Below are 14,197 nucleotides of genomic sequence, written 5' to 3' on the forward strand. Positions count from 1 at the left end.
GATCCACAGGTGGGTTTTTTTGCTCATTAATCGCTACACTTCAGTTAAATGTGCCACATTTTAAAGGAAACTCTGAAAATACTATATTTGCTATGAAGATGTGCTTGAGGGTCAGTGGTAAACTTACAGGATCCTAATAGTGGAAACCCAGACAAACTGGGTATGTCTCACCTACACAATATTTAGGAGGGGTGGAGTCTGTACACAGGAACTGGAGGAACGGAAAGTGACGCAAGGTGACAGAGGACATGGTAAGAAGGTGGGCTTATGGCAATAGCAGCAAGAGACAACGAATGGAAAGGAAAGCAATAAAGTATGGGATAATGGGACTCAAACTCAAATGACAGCAGTTTTCACTAAGCTTCATAACTCACAGAACACATATATATACACACATATACACACACACACACACAGAGAATTAGGCTTCATCAATCTTATTTTATTTTAATGACAAATCCCATGACATCTTGTCTAAATCAAGACTTAGCAAGTCTTGATTGCAGCAATTAACTTTGTGAAGGACTTAGGAAAGTATTTCTCCATTTTCTGCTTTGGCCACTCTACGTGACTTTAAAAATAGGTGCCATTAATACACTAAACATTCAACACATTAAGCTAAAGCAAACGTAAAAAGCATTCAAAAGATTTTTTCAAGTTTTTCTCTTCAAATGAAATCCCAGTGCTGCAATACTTTTATGCTATACTTGACTGTAATTTTACCTTGAATAGTTTCAGTTAACTCCTTATCAAAATGACAGGAAGAAAAAAAAAACAGTACACTATGCAGACTTCTTGATATTGGAGGTGCTGATCCTTCAGAGTCTTGGCAGATTGAGGTATGAGTAGTTTTGCTCCAAGAATTGGTAAGGAAATGGTAGAAGTGTCTTCACAACAAATCCTAATATATTTCAGAACACTGACTGCGGTAGCTCTAGCAAAGGACTAATGTTAGCTGAAGGTATTTGGAAGGCATACTATCATACTTGAAGCACAGTCTCCAAATAAAAGAAAATCTTCCAAACATCCCATGCGTAGTTTGTGTAGGTAATCTGATATTAAAAACATTAAGACTTTTATTTTGTAGGGTGGATAAGTAACTTCCCCCCAAAAAAGCCACAGACAACAGCTCTTGCTTTTCCTGAATACTGCAATTCTCTAAAACAGACCAACAGCTTATTTTGAATATGCTCAGTACTTTCATTACCAAACAACTGAGGAGCAGCCTCCTTAATATTTATTTAGCTATAATACATTTAATTGCTTATTTGCATTTCCTATTGGAAACAACTGCAGGCTAAAACGAACAGTTTGATAGTTCAACTCCTTTCTTGTTCTTTTACTGCAATGCTCTAATTCTATATTGAAAATAAACAGGAGATTCCTGAGCTTTAAAAAAAATACGTAGTAGTTTGGGTGTCAAAAAATCAAGTCTCTGTTCTTGTTATATAAGCATAAGAAAGACAAAATTACAGCTTCAGTAGAAGAAACACCAATATGCACTACCCACAGAATGGCATCACTTTCTTATTACCAAAAGTAAAGGTTTACTATTTTCTTTAGGATTTTTTAAAATAAAAAAGTCTGCCATTAGAATGCAAATACACATGAAACAAGAGAGCTGGAAGACTAAAACAGTGGAAATCAAAAACACCTTGGCTATCGGTAGTAACACATGCAGCACAGACTACCATCGCTATTTTGATCTGCTTGCACTTAGGAGGAGTCATGGAAATTCCTGTTTTGTTATGCGTGACCTCTTTTAAATAACAGTACTTTCCAAAACACCTTAAAAATACTCTACAGATTCTCTTGTGATGAAATATTCACCTTACTAAACAAGCTGGATGATGCCTTGCTTCAACAGTGGATACAGTGCCATATACTATAACACACCCGGGACTCAGAACAGAATGCTCACCTAAAAAGCAGCAAGCTTTAATAAATTTTATTAAATCTGTCTAAAGACCAGATTTGGTTTCTCCTGTTATAGTCATAATCAACAGAAGATCACTACACTTCAAATGGTAATTCAGTAAGACCCAAAAGAAATTATGTTGCTATTCTTCAGGAATCTTTTCTGCCTCACGTTTGACACAATATGAAAAATTATTCCTCATTCAATGACTCAAACCCAAGAGTAGGTCTGAAGCAATATAAAGTCCAATATATGACCTTGAGTGGAGTCAAAGAAAACAAGCATAATTCACGAGACTTTAAAAAATAAGCTACAAATGAAACAAAAAAAGGAAAAAACCAAACCAATCAACCAGCCATTGGCAAGAGTTGGAGTCAACCAAAAGAATGGTGAGAAAGATTCCCCAGTTGCACCAGGGAGTTCTCCTAGAACTTGCTGAAAATACAATGTCAGGATTCAAAATTTAAAAGTCCTCAAAGTGAAGGGAAACAGCGGAAAAGATTACATAATACCTTCACTTCTAATACTGCTAAACAGGCTATATACATAGGCGGAATCATGTGCATACATCACCCCCTAGCTGTAAGCTCCTAGTGTGGCCTGGATCCCACCCAAGGTATGTGCACCAGGCTAGAGTACGTCAATGGAGAGTCTTAAACAAAAATTTTTATTTTTCCTGGAAATAAAGAGATGTGTAGAAGAATTTTTCATACAGCTAGAGGCCATGGGAGTCAGACAACACTGCACTCCTGGTAGAAGGTGTAATATATGTTAGTCAACAGAATTACATGAAGCGCATTGGGGAAGTAAGTAAAAAAAGGTAATTACTTTGGAGAAGTAAAAGAATAAGAAAAGGTAGACAGCAATGCAGCATTTTGGAGAGATAAGCCATAGCAAAGGGATATTTAGAGAAGGAGTATTCACTGATCATTTTCAGATTACCTCTGCCACAGAGTCTCTACCAGCACCAAAATTATAGAGCCCATTGCAATACTAACAAATAACACAAGATAATAAAGAATGCAAGGTAGTTCAAGAAACCAACACCCCAGCTTCAAAGACATTAAATAAGTGCATGAAATAAGCAGGGTCTAAGAAGAAAGTTATTTTAAACATTTCAACCTGCTTGTGCAATAAAAAAAGCCTAGTCAATAATTCATGCCAAATCAGATCCTCTTCAAGCACTATACGCTTACCTTGCTGAAGAAAGAGACAAGGACAAGGTGGAAAAATTAGAGGTGATTTTTTTTTTCCTCTTTTTCCTACCTTTACGGAGAAGTTTACGAGACCTTTATTCAAGTCATAAGTCTAGCACATCACTGCACATTGACATTATATTGCAGTTCTGAGACAAAGAGACCCAGTTACAGATGGTCACCTGAATCTTCATTTCTTCCCATGCTTTATCACATCCTCTAGGTGACTTTAAAAGACAGTCAAAACGGGATATATTTTCACCTCTAAAAACAACTGCCATGAAAGGAGTAAGAATTTATTTGCAATTCCCTTATTACCACAGTGTCCTTCCAACATAACTCAAAGCAGTTCAGGAATTACAGAAACCTAAAAAGAGGCAAAAATATCATCCAGCAAGAATTGTGTACTCCTACTGGAATAACATAGAATATGAATGTAAGTGGGAAAATCCATTCAGCAATGTTTTCTGCCTTAAAAACAAACCAAAAACCACTAATGACATTTAGTCTGCAATAATGGAATAATAGCAATAAACATCACTAACACATTCCTTGCTAGTAGCAATGAAAAAAAAAATACATATATATTTAAGGACATAATTCCTTAAATATGATTATCCTTCGAATCCTACAAATACCAAACATCGACACATCAGAAGTGAAATAAAAGAAAATGTAGCTGCTACCATGGCAGATTAAAGAGTACTCTTCAACTGCTACTCTAAATATTGGCCTCTTTGAAAAGTTATTCAGGAAGAAAATGGAAATTCTCTTTTAAAAAAATTATACTTTTACAATAAGGTGCCCAGCAAGTTCTGCCAATTGCAGTATTTGGCTATAATGAAAACTCTCCAAGAAAGTTAAAGGGGAATTGAAAGAGCAAGAAGAAAGTGTTCTTCAAAATGCCGCAAGGAAAGCAAGTAATCATTTAAAAGCTGATTGTATTCGTACATATCTTCTTCCATACAAAAGGCAGAGCTAGTACAAATCCAAAGAAGGAACTATGCTGATGTATTAGAGTTGCTGGAAAGCTGCTCTTCTGCATCAGCTGAAGCATCACACCTGGTAGATGTGAAAGTCAACACATTCGGGAAGTTGTGTATTTAGTTCCTTTGCTGTGTTTGATACTGCTTGGTATGGCCCTCGCTATATTTCAGGTGCTGTGCAGACCAGAAAGAAGCAGCAAGTCACTCTGACGTATCAGTGTTAAGTTGGGATGTCCTACAAAACATCACTGAACTGCCTAAAGTTAATATATGAAACTCGGATATCCATAAAGGCAATGCACCTGAAGCCCTTGTTTCCACCAGACACTGGCCAAAACCAAAAGCTGATCTAAACTGATGTGCTCGTAAGACAGATCTTCTCCACAGTCCCTTGTCTTTTCTTCTCCACCTCACTTTTTTGTTCTGGGCTCATCTGCCACATCCTTCATATGCACCCTCTATTTTCCAACTTTTCTTTCTCTTTTGGCAAGCACTGGTTAACCAGAGAATACAGAGGTGGCTTTAGTACTCTTAGCACCAGGCAAAATTACATAGGCCTCTACACCTCAGCGTGTAATAGTGCAACTGTGACACTTCTACCATTCATCTGACGAGGAATCCATTTTCCACAACCAGGATGCAGCTTTGCTTTAACCAACAGAGACGGCATCACAGTTTTGCTTGCCTTGGCCAAGAAAGGCCTGTAACACACAAACATTTAAACAGCAGTCAGGGAAGGCACCCAAACTGCTTTCAGGAGCAGATAAAAATCATCCTTTGGGCTCTCATTTGGACAGCTCTAGTACAGTGCAACTGTGGCTGAAACCCTAACCGAGCAGAGAGATCTCTAACCATTCAGTGCAGGAATTCAGTAAAAGATCAGCATCTGACTATGTATAAATGAGAATGATTTGAGAGGGGGAAAAATGGCAATGTTGGAATTGCTGATTAAATCCTTAACATTATAATTAGCATGCATAATATGAATATATTGCATTAATAATTTCATTATATAACATTCTTTTCATAAAATAATTGATGTCTTTTTTCATCTTTTATGATACTGAAGCCATCAGGCACCTTGGCACAGGGCTACCTCCTAAAGTAACTTGTAGATCTGTGCGAAGTATGCTCCAGGGTCAGCCTCATTTTTCTGCCAACACGTGTCCAGATTGCTGGAACTGTATCTTAATTTTAAACTGATTCTCTTTTTCTTATTGCTACAGTAAAACCCCTGGAGTCTTACATGCTGCTGGCTGCCTACGCACTCCACCTGAAGTGTGCTGCGTGTTGGGTCTCTTATCTCTCCCTTTGCTGCTACTCCTTGCTCTTTGTGTGCGCCCCTTGGAAAGAAAGCCCTACTAGAGAATTTAATATCATTGTGATACTGAAGGCAAACCTCAAGAGACAGAAGTCCTTATCATCAGGGATTATTCCTATATGATACCATGAACACTTTTTTCCCCTCTTCAAATTTCCTCTGAAATCTAGGGATGAAACAGGAAATTACATTAAATGCAGTTGCAACGGTGACAAAATATACCTGTATCTTTCTAGTGCGGGTTATTTTCAGCATTTTTGAGAAAAGCACACGTACTTTCCTGCTTATTTTCTTGTTCTATTTTGTATGCAACTATTGAAATTCTGCTTTTCCTGTTTTCTCACTAACGCAACCGTAGTTAAAGTTACTTCCATATATGCTAATAAAAATGCATCTGCTTGGAAAATTTGTGAAAAAAAGTCTATAGATTGTATAAAACATATCAGTTAGGTTTTAAATTGTCATGGCAACGCTGACGTCTTCGACTTTAAATGACAGAGTTAATATTTGTGGAATGTTGTATTCATAATATATTTTTGGAAGCTGCAATAAAGAAGAATAAACTATTATTTTAGAATATGAACCTGAGATATATGAATACTTCTCATAACATTTAAATTTATTCAGCACTTAGCACTTATTGTTTATAACAAAATCACCCCAGAAAACAGTCTTTCTGATCTCAAATAGCATTTGCTTAAGCCAAATCAAGGCAGAATTTTACCATGTTAATTTTATTGCAACGCCAAACTCCCTACAACCACAGACATCTGAATTTGCAGGTTTAATTCATATAATTAAACATATAGGCATTTCCCAAACTGATCATCCCAGTGAAATAACTAATATGTTAGACACATAGTTTGAAAGGATTTTAACATATCAACGCACGGAGTGTTTTTAAGGCCTATGACACTGACAGGAAAATATTATGAATCATGTTGATGAGCCAGGTAGTTCAGGATTATCTTTGAGCAGCAGAAGTCAAACAATAAACAGACAGCAGAGTACTGCTCAACAGCTACGGACCATGCTCCTTTTTGCTTCAGTTATTTGAAATGAAAACTGTAGATTTTCCTATAATCAGTTATTAGGACAGATAAAACTGTATATACAAGTCAGTGAAATATATACAAGTCAGTGAAACGAAACGTAAGACAAACAAAATACCTTCAGCTACAGAATTCTGCTATTAAAACTGGAATTAGCGTTTCACTTTACAGTTATCTCTGACCATAACTTTAATGCCTAGAAAAGGCTGTCCTGCACAAGTCGTCATTTGCAACACATCTTGTAATTTTGACAGAATTCAAGAAGAATGCCAAATTCTTATGCAGCCACTTAATATAGGCTGCATCTACGCAGCTCCTCCTGTTCCCAGGTTTTCTTTCCTAATCCAGCTGTCACTGCTGTTGAATTTTTTTTAGATGCAGGAACAGCTTTAACTTTGTGTCCACACGATATACACAGAAAGTTTAATGCATTGAACTGAAATGTAGCATAACACAGAACAAGATGTTTGAAATTATTTCCTCTTAGTTTTTCATATTTTTTTTTTTTTTACAGCAAACCATGCACATGCATAGATCTTTAAGTAAATGTAAAAAGCAACAGTGCACCAGAGCTTTGTTAGTTTTATCATGTCTATTAAATACTGTGCTAGAATGGCTACACCATGTGAAGAAAGAGAAGAAAAAGATTTATTACATAATAGTGGCAGTAGCAACATTCTGCTCTTTTTCACTTTAGCTTTTAACATGTTTCTAGACTATTATTTTGGTTTATGATGATGGAAATGTAAAGATGGGCAACAGGTAGGTTTGCATAGCAAGCGAAAACGATAAGGCTGAAAGCAATTTTCCATTTTACAGAGTTCAGAACCAAGGAAAGGCAACATGTAAATTCCCTTTTTGCAAACCTGTAACACTCTTTACTTAATCCAGAAATGAAGGTCAGCATTACTAACATGGTTCTGTATTTTTTACTGCTTAAACTCATGCTATGGATTACTGCAGAGATTTTTAAATAAGATGAGTTTATGGTCAGAATTTAAATGGTCTGATGAACAACACAGATTAATCTTTCTTGCTTTCTTTTAGCAAAACATAATCAAAAAGAGAAAAAAAAATGCCTTAGTAGAATTTCTGCATACAAATAGAAGGTAATTTCTATTGAGGTAATGTTCTAGAGATCAGTCTCTATACACCCACAAGCATCTATTGACATAAGTGAAAGGATTACATAAGTCTTAACAGTATGAATTTGGGAAAATTGCACTACTTACAACAGTCAAGGGCAGAAGGAACTACAGACAGGGTACTTAAAGCTATCAGTAGTGAAAACCTAAGACTTCACGCATATTTTGTACTCTCAAACTGGCAGGAAAAAAAAAAATCAGTTTTCAAATATTTTGTTGACTTTTTTGTACCTTATAGTCATGCTTCTGTAGCAGTGAGAACCCAATATGCTTTCCAAACTGAAGAAAGTAAAAAGTACAAACACAGTAACTTCCAACAGTTTTTTTTTCTTTAGGCATAACAGTGAAATATGAAAGAATCGGACTTTAAGGCCTGCTTTTCTCCATATACCAAAAAGATTAGTGTTGGGGTTTTAATTTTTGTATTTAAAAAAAAAAAAAAAAAGCTTTTTCAGCACTGAAAATTAAAGATTTGGGGCTTTTTCACGATATTCATAAATTTGACATAACAGCGTGCATGGGATGGCTGTGGGAGTATTTTAAACTGTCTGAGAGAACCAACGTCCACATCAACCTGCTTTGAACAGAAGTCAAAAAGTAACAGGAGATAAGCTTCAAGTACGACAGGGTTGTATCAGAATGATGCCTAGAAAAAGAAGAATGGGCAAGATGGGAATGATCAGAATTAGGATTTGCTTTTCATCTAAATTTAAAACAGGCTCAACAGGTAAACAAATCACAAGAAGATGGCATATTCCCTCCCATCTGATCTCGTGAAACTCTTGAGAAAAGGAAACTTTACAGGTGGGAAAAAGACTTATAAGGACAAGCATGGCTTGACCACAACAGAAGTTTAGTCTATGAATCTAAGTGGGAGTCAGGCGCGAGATAATGTTATACAGACCTTCATTTGCCAATGGGATTAGAGGGAGGTTTCATGGATAGAGATTTTGGGTCTATGTACTGACATTTCTTCCAAGTTCCATTTAAGTAAATCCTTTTATGAACTGTATCTTTCTATAGCTTCCCGATCTCTCTTTACAAAACTGCAATTATGTCATTATCTTGAGAGTTTTGTAACAACTAGCCTGTGTATAATTTGGAATACCATTAAAACACTAAATATCAGGAAAGTAACATTCATGTGGAGCAGAGCACTCAGCTGTGTAAAAGCTGGAAAATACGCTGGTCTGTCTGTCTCATTCCATTCCCATTCGTGAGACCAGGGCTCATTTCCTTCATCCTCAACAGCCTTGTGGTCGGAAGTTTCTTTTTGGCATAGTCTGGGAAAGTGATAAAAGCATAAAAGCCCTGGGAAAATCCATTAAGTAAATAACAGTGCTGTAGTCTATATGCTTAGTGGTAACCACAGCTGGCCACAGCCACAACTGCACGGGGAATTACACTGCTGGCTGGTCCAACTCATCACGGGAGTAGGAGCAAACAGGCTGCACAAGACTGAGGTGACAAAGCCAGGGAGGGTTTAGGCTCCTCTGTTCACACTGCTAAATTCACATTGGATTAAAGGTGGCAATAAGGGTGATCATGCTGCATAACCAAAGAGTTGTAAGGACTGGAGAGCCACCTTGCTGCCAGGCACTGAGCATTTACTGCACTGAACAAGATATAGACAATATGGAAAAATATAATCTGACCATAAAGTAGAAGCTCTAAACAAAAACTGCCAAAAGAAGCTTGGTTGCTAGACTTCCTGCTGGACATAAAACACCTTGCTGAATCCACTTAGGAGGGACGCAACATTTTTGAAGATTGTCTCACTGAGCTCTAGATCATAACACAGATACTCTGAGTAGTTTTATAAAGTACATAAAGAAACCATCCAGAATACCTATGATCAAGCCCAAATTTTTCAGATTGCTGCCAATGCTTCAGCACCAACGCTGATCTTGTAATGCTGTGAACAAGAATGCATTCTACAGACATGGAAAGACATGGAAAACTCAGGATGTGTAGGAGGCAGTTTCTTCATTTAGGATCAAGAAATAATCACCATCTGGGGAAGACCATCACACTTTGTGGTGACAAGAGCTGGGAATCACCTGTACACAAACTACCAAAAGCATTTCAGATTTTAACACAGAAGAACTACTGGCATTTATGATGCTTCTTTTTATGAAAGCCAAACAAAAATACCTTCAAAACCTAAATGTGACATTGCATGGGACTGGAGGACTTCAGTACCATGAATTAAAATTTGGAGAACTAAAAATTAATTGCAACAGTAATTAATTAAAACATCTACTTTGAGCACAGGCTCCAGCACACTTAGCTAGTACATAAATAATATGGCTCAATCTTAAAAGATTAGTCAAGAGCTAGCTATTCATTCAAGAAGCTTGTTCTAATAAAATAACGTGATGTGGTACATCTCTGCTTAATAACAGAAAAGAAACACAGTACCTAGCATCTGAACCAAAGCTTATTGAAGTTGGTAGGAACTTCAGAGCCTTCCCAAACTAAAATAAAGCAGTTGCATAAGCCACGAAACACAATATATTCCTGTAACATTATTAAGAAATTTTATTCTTAAACAAAAAAAAAAAAAAAAAAGAAAGAAGCCTTTAGAATGAAACACACTAAACTCAGCTGCTCGCTCTAACCCAGTGTGATCATTTTACATTGCAAAACCAATCTCCAGCAACAGCTAAAACGTATGGGGAAAAGCATAAACAAAGCATTTAGAACTGACACTTCTGCTACACACTTGCAGCTCTCAGTACTTCACTGTGGAAATCTCAAGCCAAAAGCCTCTCTAGATCTCTCTGTTTAATATTTACCAATGAAACCGTACTTCACAAAGTCACTGTATCTTCTTACTCCCACTCACGATTAAGGCCTCTGCAGCATCTCATGCTTTACAGTGTGAGATCTACAATTTCCTTCTTCACTGAAAAAAACCACAAACAAAAACAAAAAACCCACCAACAACCCAAAACCTTCATTCACGTTAAACTGCTCTGTGACCACTTCACATATGAGAAACAAAAATAGTTGTTTTCTATTAAACTTCTGCGTTGATTGCGTGTTGTAGCCTATGAGCTGCCTTTCCCCTCCCCAGGCTGAAGAATTTTTCCTTACCTAGGTTTTCTTCAAATGATCACCATTCTGTGCCTTTGACCACACGGTATGCTTCACAAGCTTGGGTAGCACTCCAGCTATGGGGGCACCATGGGTGCACTATAGTAGCCTTACATGTTTCAAGTTGGTCCTAAATTCCTTTTTGTCCACAATCTCCAAAATTCTGTTTCTCTTTTTAATCACACCAGCTCTGAGACAATGTTTGCAAACTTGCAATGACTCTCAAATCAAGCAGTAACAGCCTCTTGTGGCATATGCACAATTAATCACTCAGCTTTACGATTACCATCATTTTGCATTCATCAGCCCTCACTTTCACTTGAAATTATTGCCTCAGTACCTATGGTGGGATCTCTTTCTCCTTATTTGAGAGGTCTATAGCATAATCTCCTGTGCCTGAGCTAGACATCTTAATTCCTTTTACACCCATAATGTCTTTCAGACAGTATTCAAAATAGGGCAGATGACACACACCACTAAAAAACATACATCTCTCCAGTGACTCTCTAAAGTGAATCTTACAAATCAGTTCAGATATAACTTTCACAATGTTAGAAAAATCCCTGCTTTGTATTTTGAAATTCCACAATTTACAGTGACCTCTATTTTTGACAGTCCTGAATAATTATGTAACAATAACAACTGGTCAGGTCATAAAGTATCCATCCCTTCCTCCAGATGGTTTATGTATGTGTTGAACAGAAGAGATTCCTGATGAATTCACTCGTAACCTCCTTTCATAATAAAAAAATAACCATTTAGTCCTGTCCTCCGTTTTCTTTTTAAATATTGACACTATACTTGCCATCTTCTGTTCCTTAGGATAAATAGACTCAGCAGTTCATCGTTCAGCATGTCACACCTGACTTCTTCCAGACCACTTAAGTGAGGACCATTCGGTTTTAGTAATTTGTTACTATTCATCTCAAATTCAAATTTCTTTTTAAAATAATGGACTTCTATAAATTTGAGCTAAAATTCATTTTACTGATACTGTTAACTTGAAGTTTTTCACTTCTTCCCTGTAAATAACAGCTAATGCAAAATAATTGCTCTGACATAATTTATAGAGGATATTAATGCAAATAGTTCATTAGTTCTTCTGGCATGCATTTATCTTTCCTAAATGCTCTAATTTTATCGTGATCAGGTTTTTTTTCAACACCACATTCCTGCAGGCTTCTTGCTTCCAATGAATTTAACTCCTAGTTTTATGCTTTTAGCAAATTCAAAATAACTACTTAAAGCAATTCCCTCAAGATAATCTTTCTTATCAAAGATTACTTCCAAGCCTGCTAGCCTCACACTCTTATCCATTCTGCTCACTTGGACATGACAAGTCCTTTTTTAATATTAGTTGGGTTCTAGATTTGATTTTTCTTTTAACCTTCAGAAGCTCTTTATTCTTCTGTTCACTCACCCTTGGATTTATTTTTAAATAAAAACAATTGAATAAAGTTTTATGCTGTTTTGGGAGGATGTTCAGTCCCTTGTAATGTTTGCATCAAGTCGCATACATGTGCAACTAGCACTGAGTACTAGAGTCCTTCATAACCTCCAGGCATTTTCTCTTCACATACTCATTTTAAACTCCCACTAAATAGACTCCACATTTCTTCATAACTGCCTTTTTGCAGAAGTTAAACACTATATTGCATTTTCCTCTACTATACGGATGCAGAAGTTCAGTTGCCAAAGTTCACCCTCATCTGTACAGAATCAATATTTTTAAAGCAGCTACATACTGAGCCAGGCCATTTCCTCATCATTCCTAAATAGATCAAATTTCACCATTGCCCCTGAAATCCTTACAGTGCAAGTAACTAAAATCTTTGAGGAACTGGCTGCAGGTACATGAATGCTAACCAAAGACGTTATGCAGGAAAAATTTCTTCTCCAAAAGGGTTGTCAAGCATTGGAACAGGCTGCCCAGGGAAGGGTACTTAAAAGTACCCTGAAGGTACTTAAAAGACATGTAGATGTGGTGCTTAGGGACACAGTTCAGTGGTAGGCTTGGCAGCGTTAGGTTTACAGCTGGACTTGATGATCTTAAAGGTCTTTTCCAACCTAAATGATTGATTCCATGATTCTATACAGGATTTGGTTTTCTGTTTTCTTCAAATTCAATAATCACAACTCATGCCTTTTAGCAATAGGTACAGATGATAGAATAGGATATGAGAAGCCACAGAAAGGAAGAAATGGGATATTCAGTCCAATCCCCAATTAACATAACTATCCATAAACCAAAAGCAGAGAGAAATACCAAGTAAGAGGGTACCATAAAAGCTTCCAAATTGCTAAAGGCAAGGAAAGTACATAAAGGCTGCATCATTGGGAATATGACCTGTTCTTATACTCTTTCTCCTAAGCAGTCACTATTGGGCACAGAACGCTGGGCTGAGTGAATCATTCATGCAGCTGCTCTTGCATTAAGTGTCTCAGTCATCAAGAACTTGGCAAATTCACAGCATTTCAAAATTTAATAGAAAAAAAGAACAGAACAAAAAAATTACAAAGAAAAATTATCAGAATTTTCCCTTTGAAGACATACAAAACTAAATAACATAGAAATTGTTGACTTCCCTTCAAGTTTGCGAGTCTTCCTTGCATTAATAATTAATTAATAAAATGTCAAGAATGCAAAAACTAAACCAAGGACAACTGAACATGCTCTAAGAGTCAAACATTATTTCCAGTTTGAAGTAAAGAAACTTGGAATCAATAAATATATGAATAAACAAACAATACTTTTCACAAAGTTTACAACTTTCAGGGGTAAGCCAAGCACATTACTGTAGAAATGCACACATATTTCTCAGAAAAGTCCAAATGGCTTTGCATTTGACTTTGGAAAAATCCAAATAAAAAAATATTTTGCTTTTTGAGAGCATTCTCCGCTATGTCTTCATAGGGGCACTGCAAACATTTGCTATTACCAAATTCAGGAAGCTCAAAGTAGCCTGGTTTATTTTCATGTCTCTGAAAAGAATCAGAGCACAAAAAACAATCCTGTAAACTGTTCAGTGGAAGCAGTCATATGAAAACACCAGACTAAACACAGAACAAATTGAGCACATTAACAATAATTTCAGAAAGACATGTTAGTATAGATTTACAAACTCACCTTCAACGTCCACATTTCAGTTAAAGATTTTTTTTTATTTCCATTCCACTTGTGTTTTAATATAGATGTTCATACACACACCCCCAAACCACCATTTTCCACAAAAGTCAAATTTTTGTTCTAAAGAAAATACTTAATGGAGACAAGACAATACAGATGAATAAGATCCTTGAGAAAATGGCAACCATTTCTCTTTGTTATGCTTATTATCATATAATGCAGACAGTACAAAGTTTTATTGTGTCCTTACATTTCGATTTATTTGTAAATGTTTGCATGAGAGAGATGCTAGTTAATCACAGTTAATAGTTTGCACTGTTACACAGGTTTTGAAACAAAGTTTTATGCATTTG

At 36.5% G+C, this 14,197-nt stretch overlaps 1 protein-coding gene across 2 annotated transcripts in view; it reads right to left on the minus strand.

Moving 5' to 3' along the window:
* Window positions 1-14,197, minus strand: part of CWF19L2 (CWF19 like cell cycle control factor 2) — a 66,785-nt gene that overhangs the window by 11,982 nt on the left and 40,606 nt on the right. The gene's annotated exons all lie outside the window — the stretch shown is intronic.

This window comes from Leptosomus discolor, chromosome 1, assembly GCF_034619465.1.
Source record: "Leptosomus discolor isolate bLepDis1 chromosome 1, bLepDis1.hap2, whole genome shotgun sequence".
Taxonomy (NCBI): domain Eukaryota; kingdom Metazoa; phylum Chordata; class Aves; order Leptosomiformes; family Leptosomidae; genus Leptosomus; species Leptosomus discolor.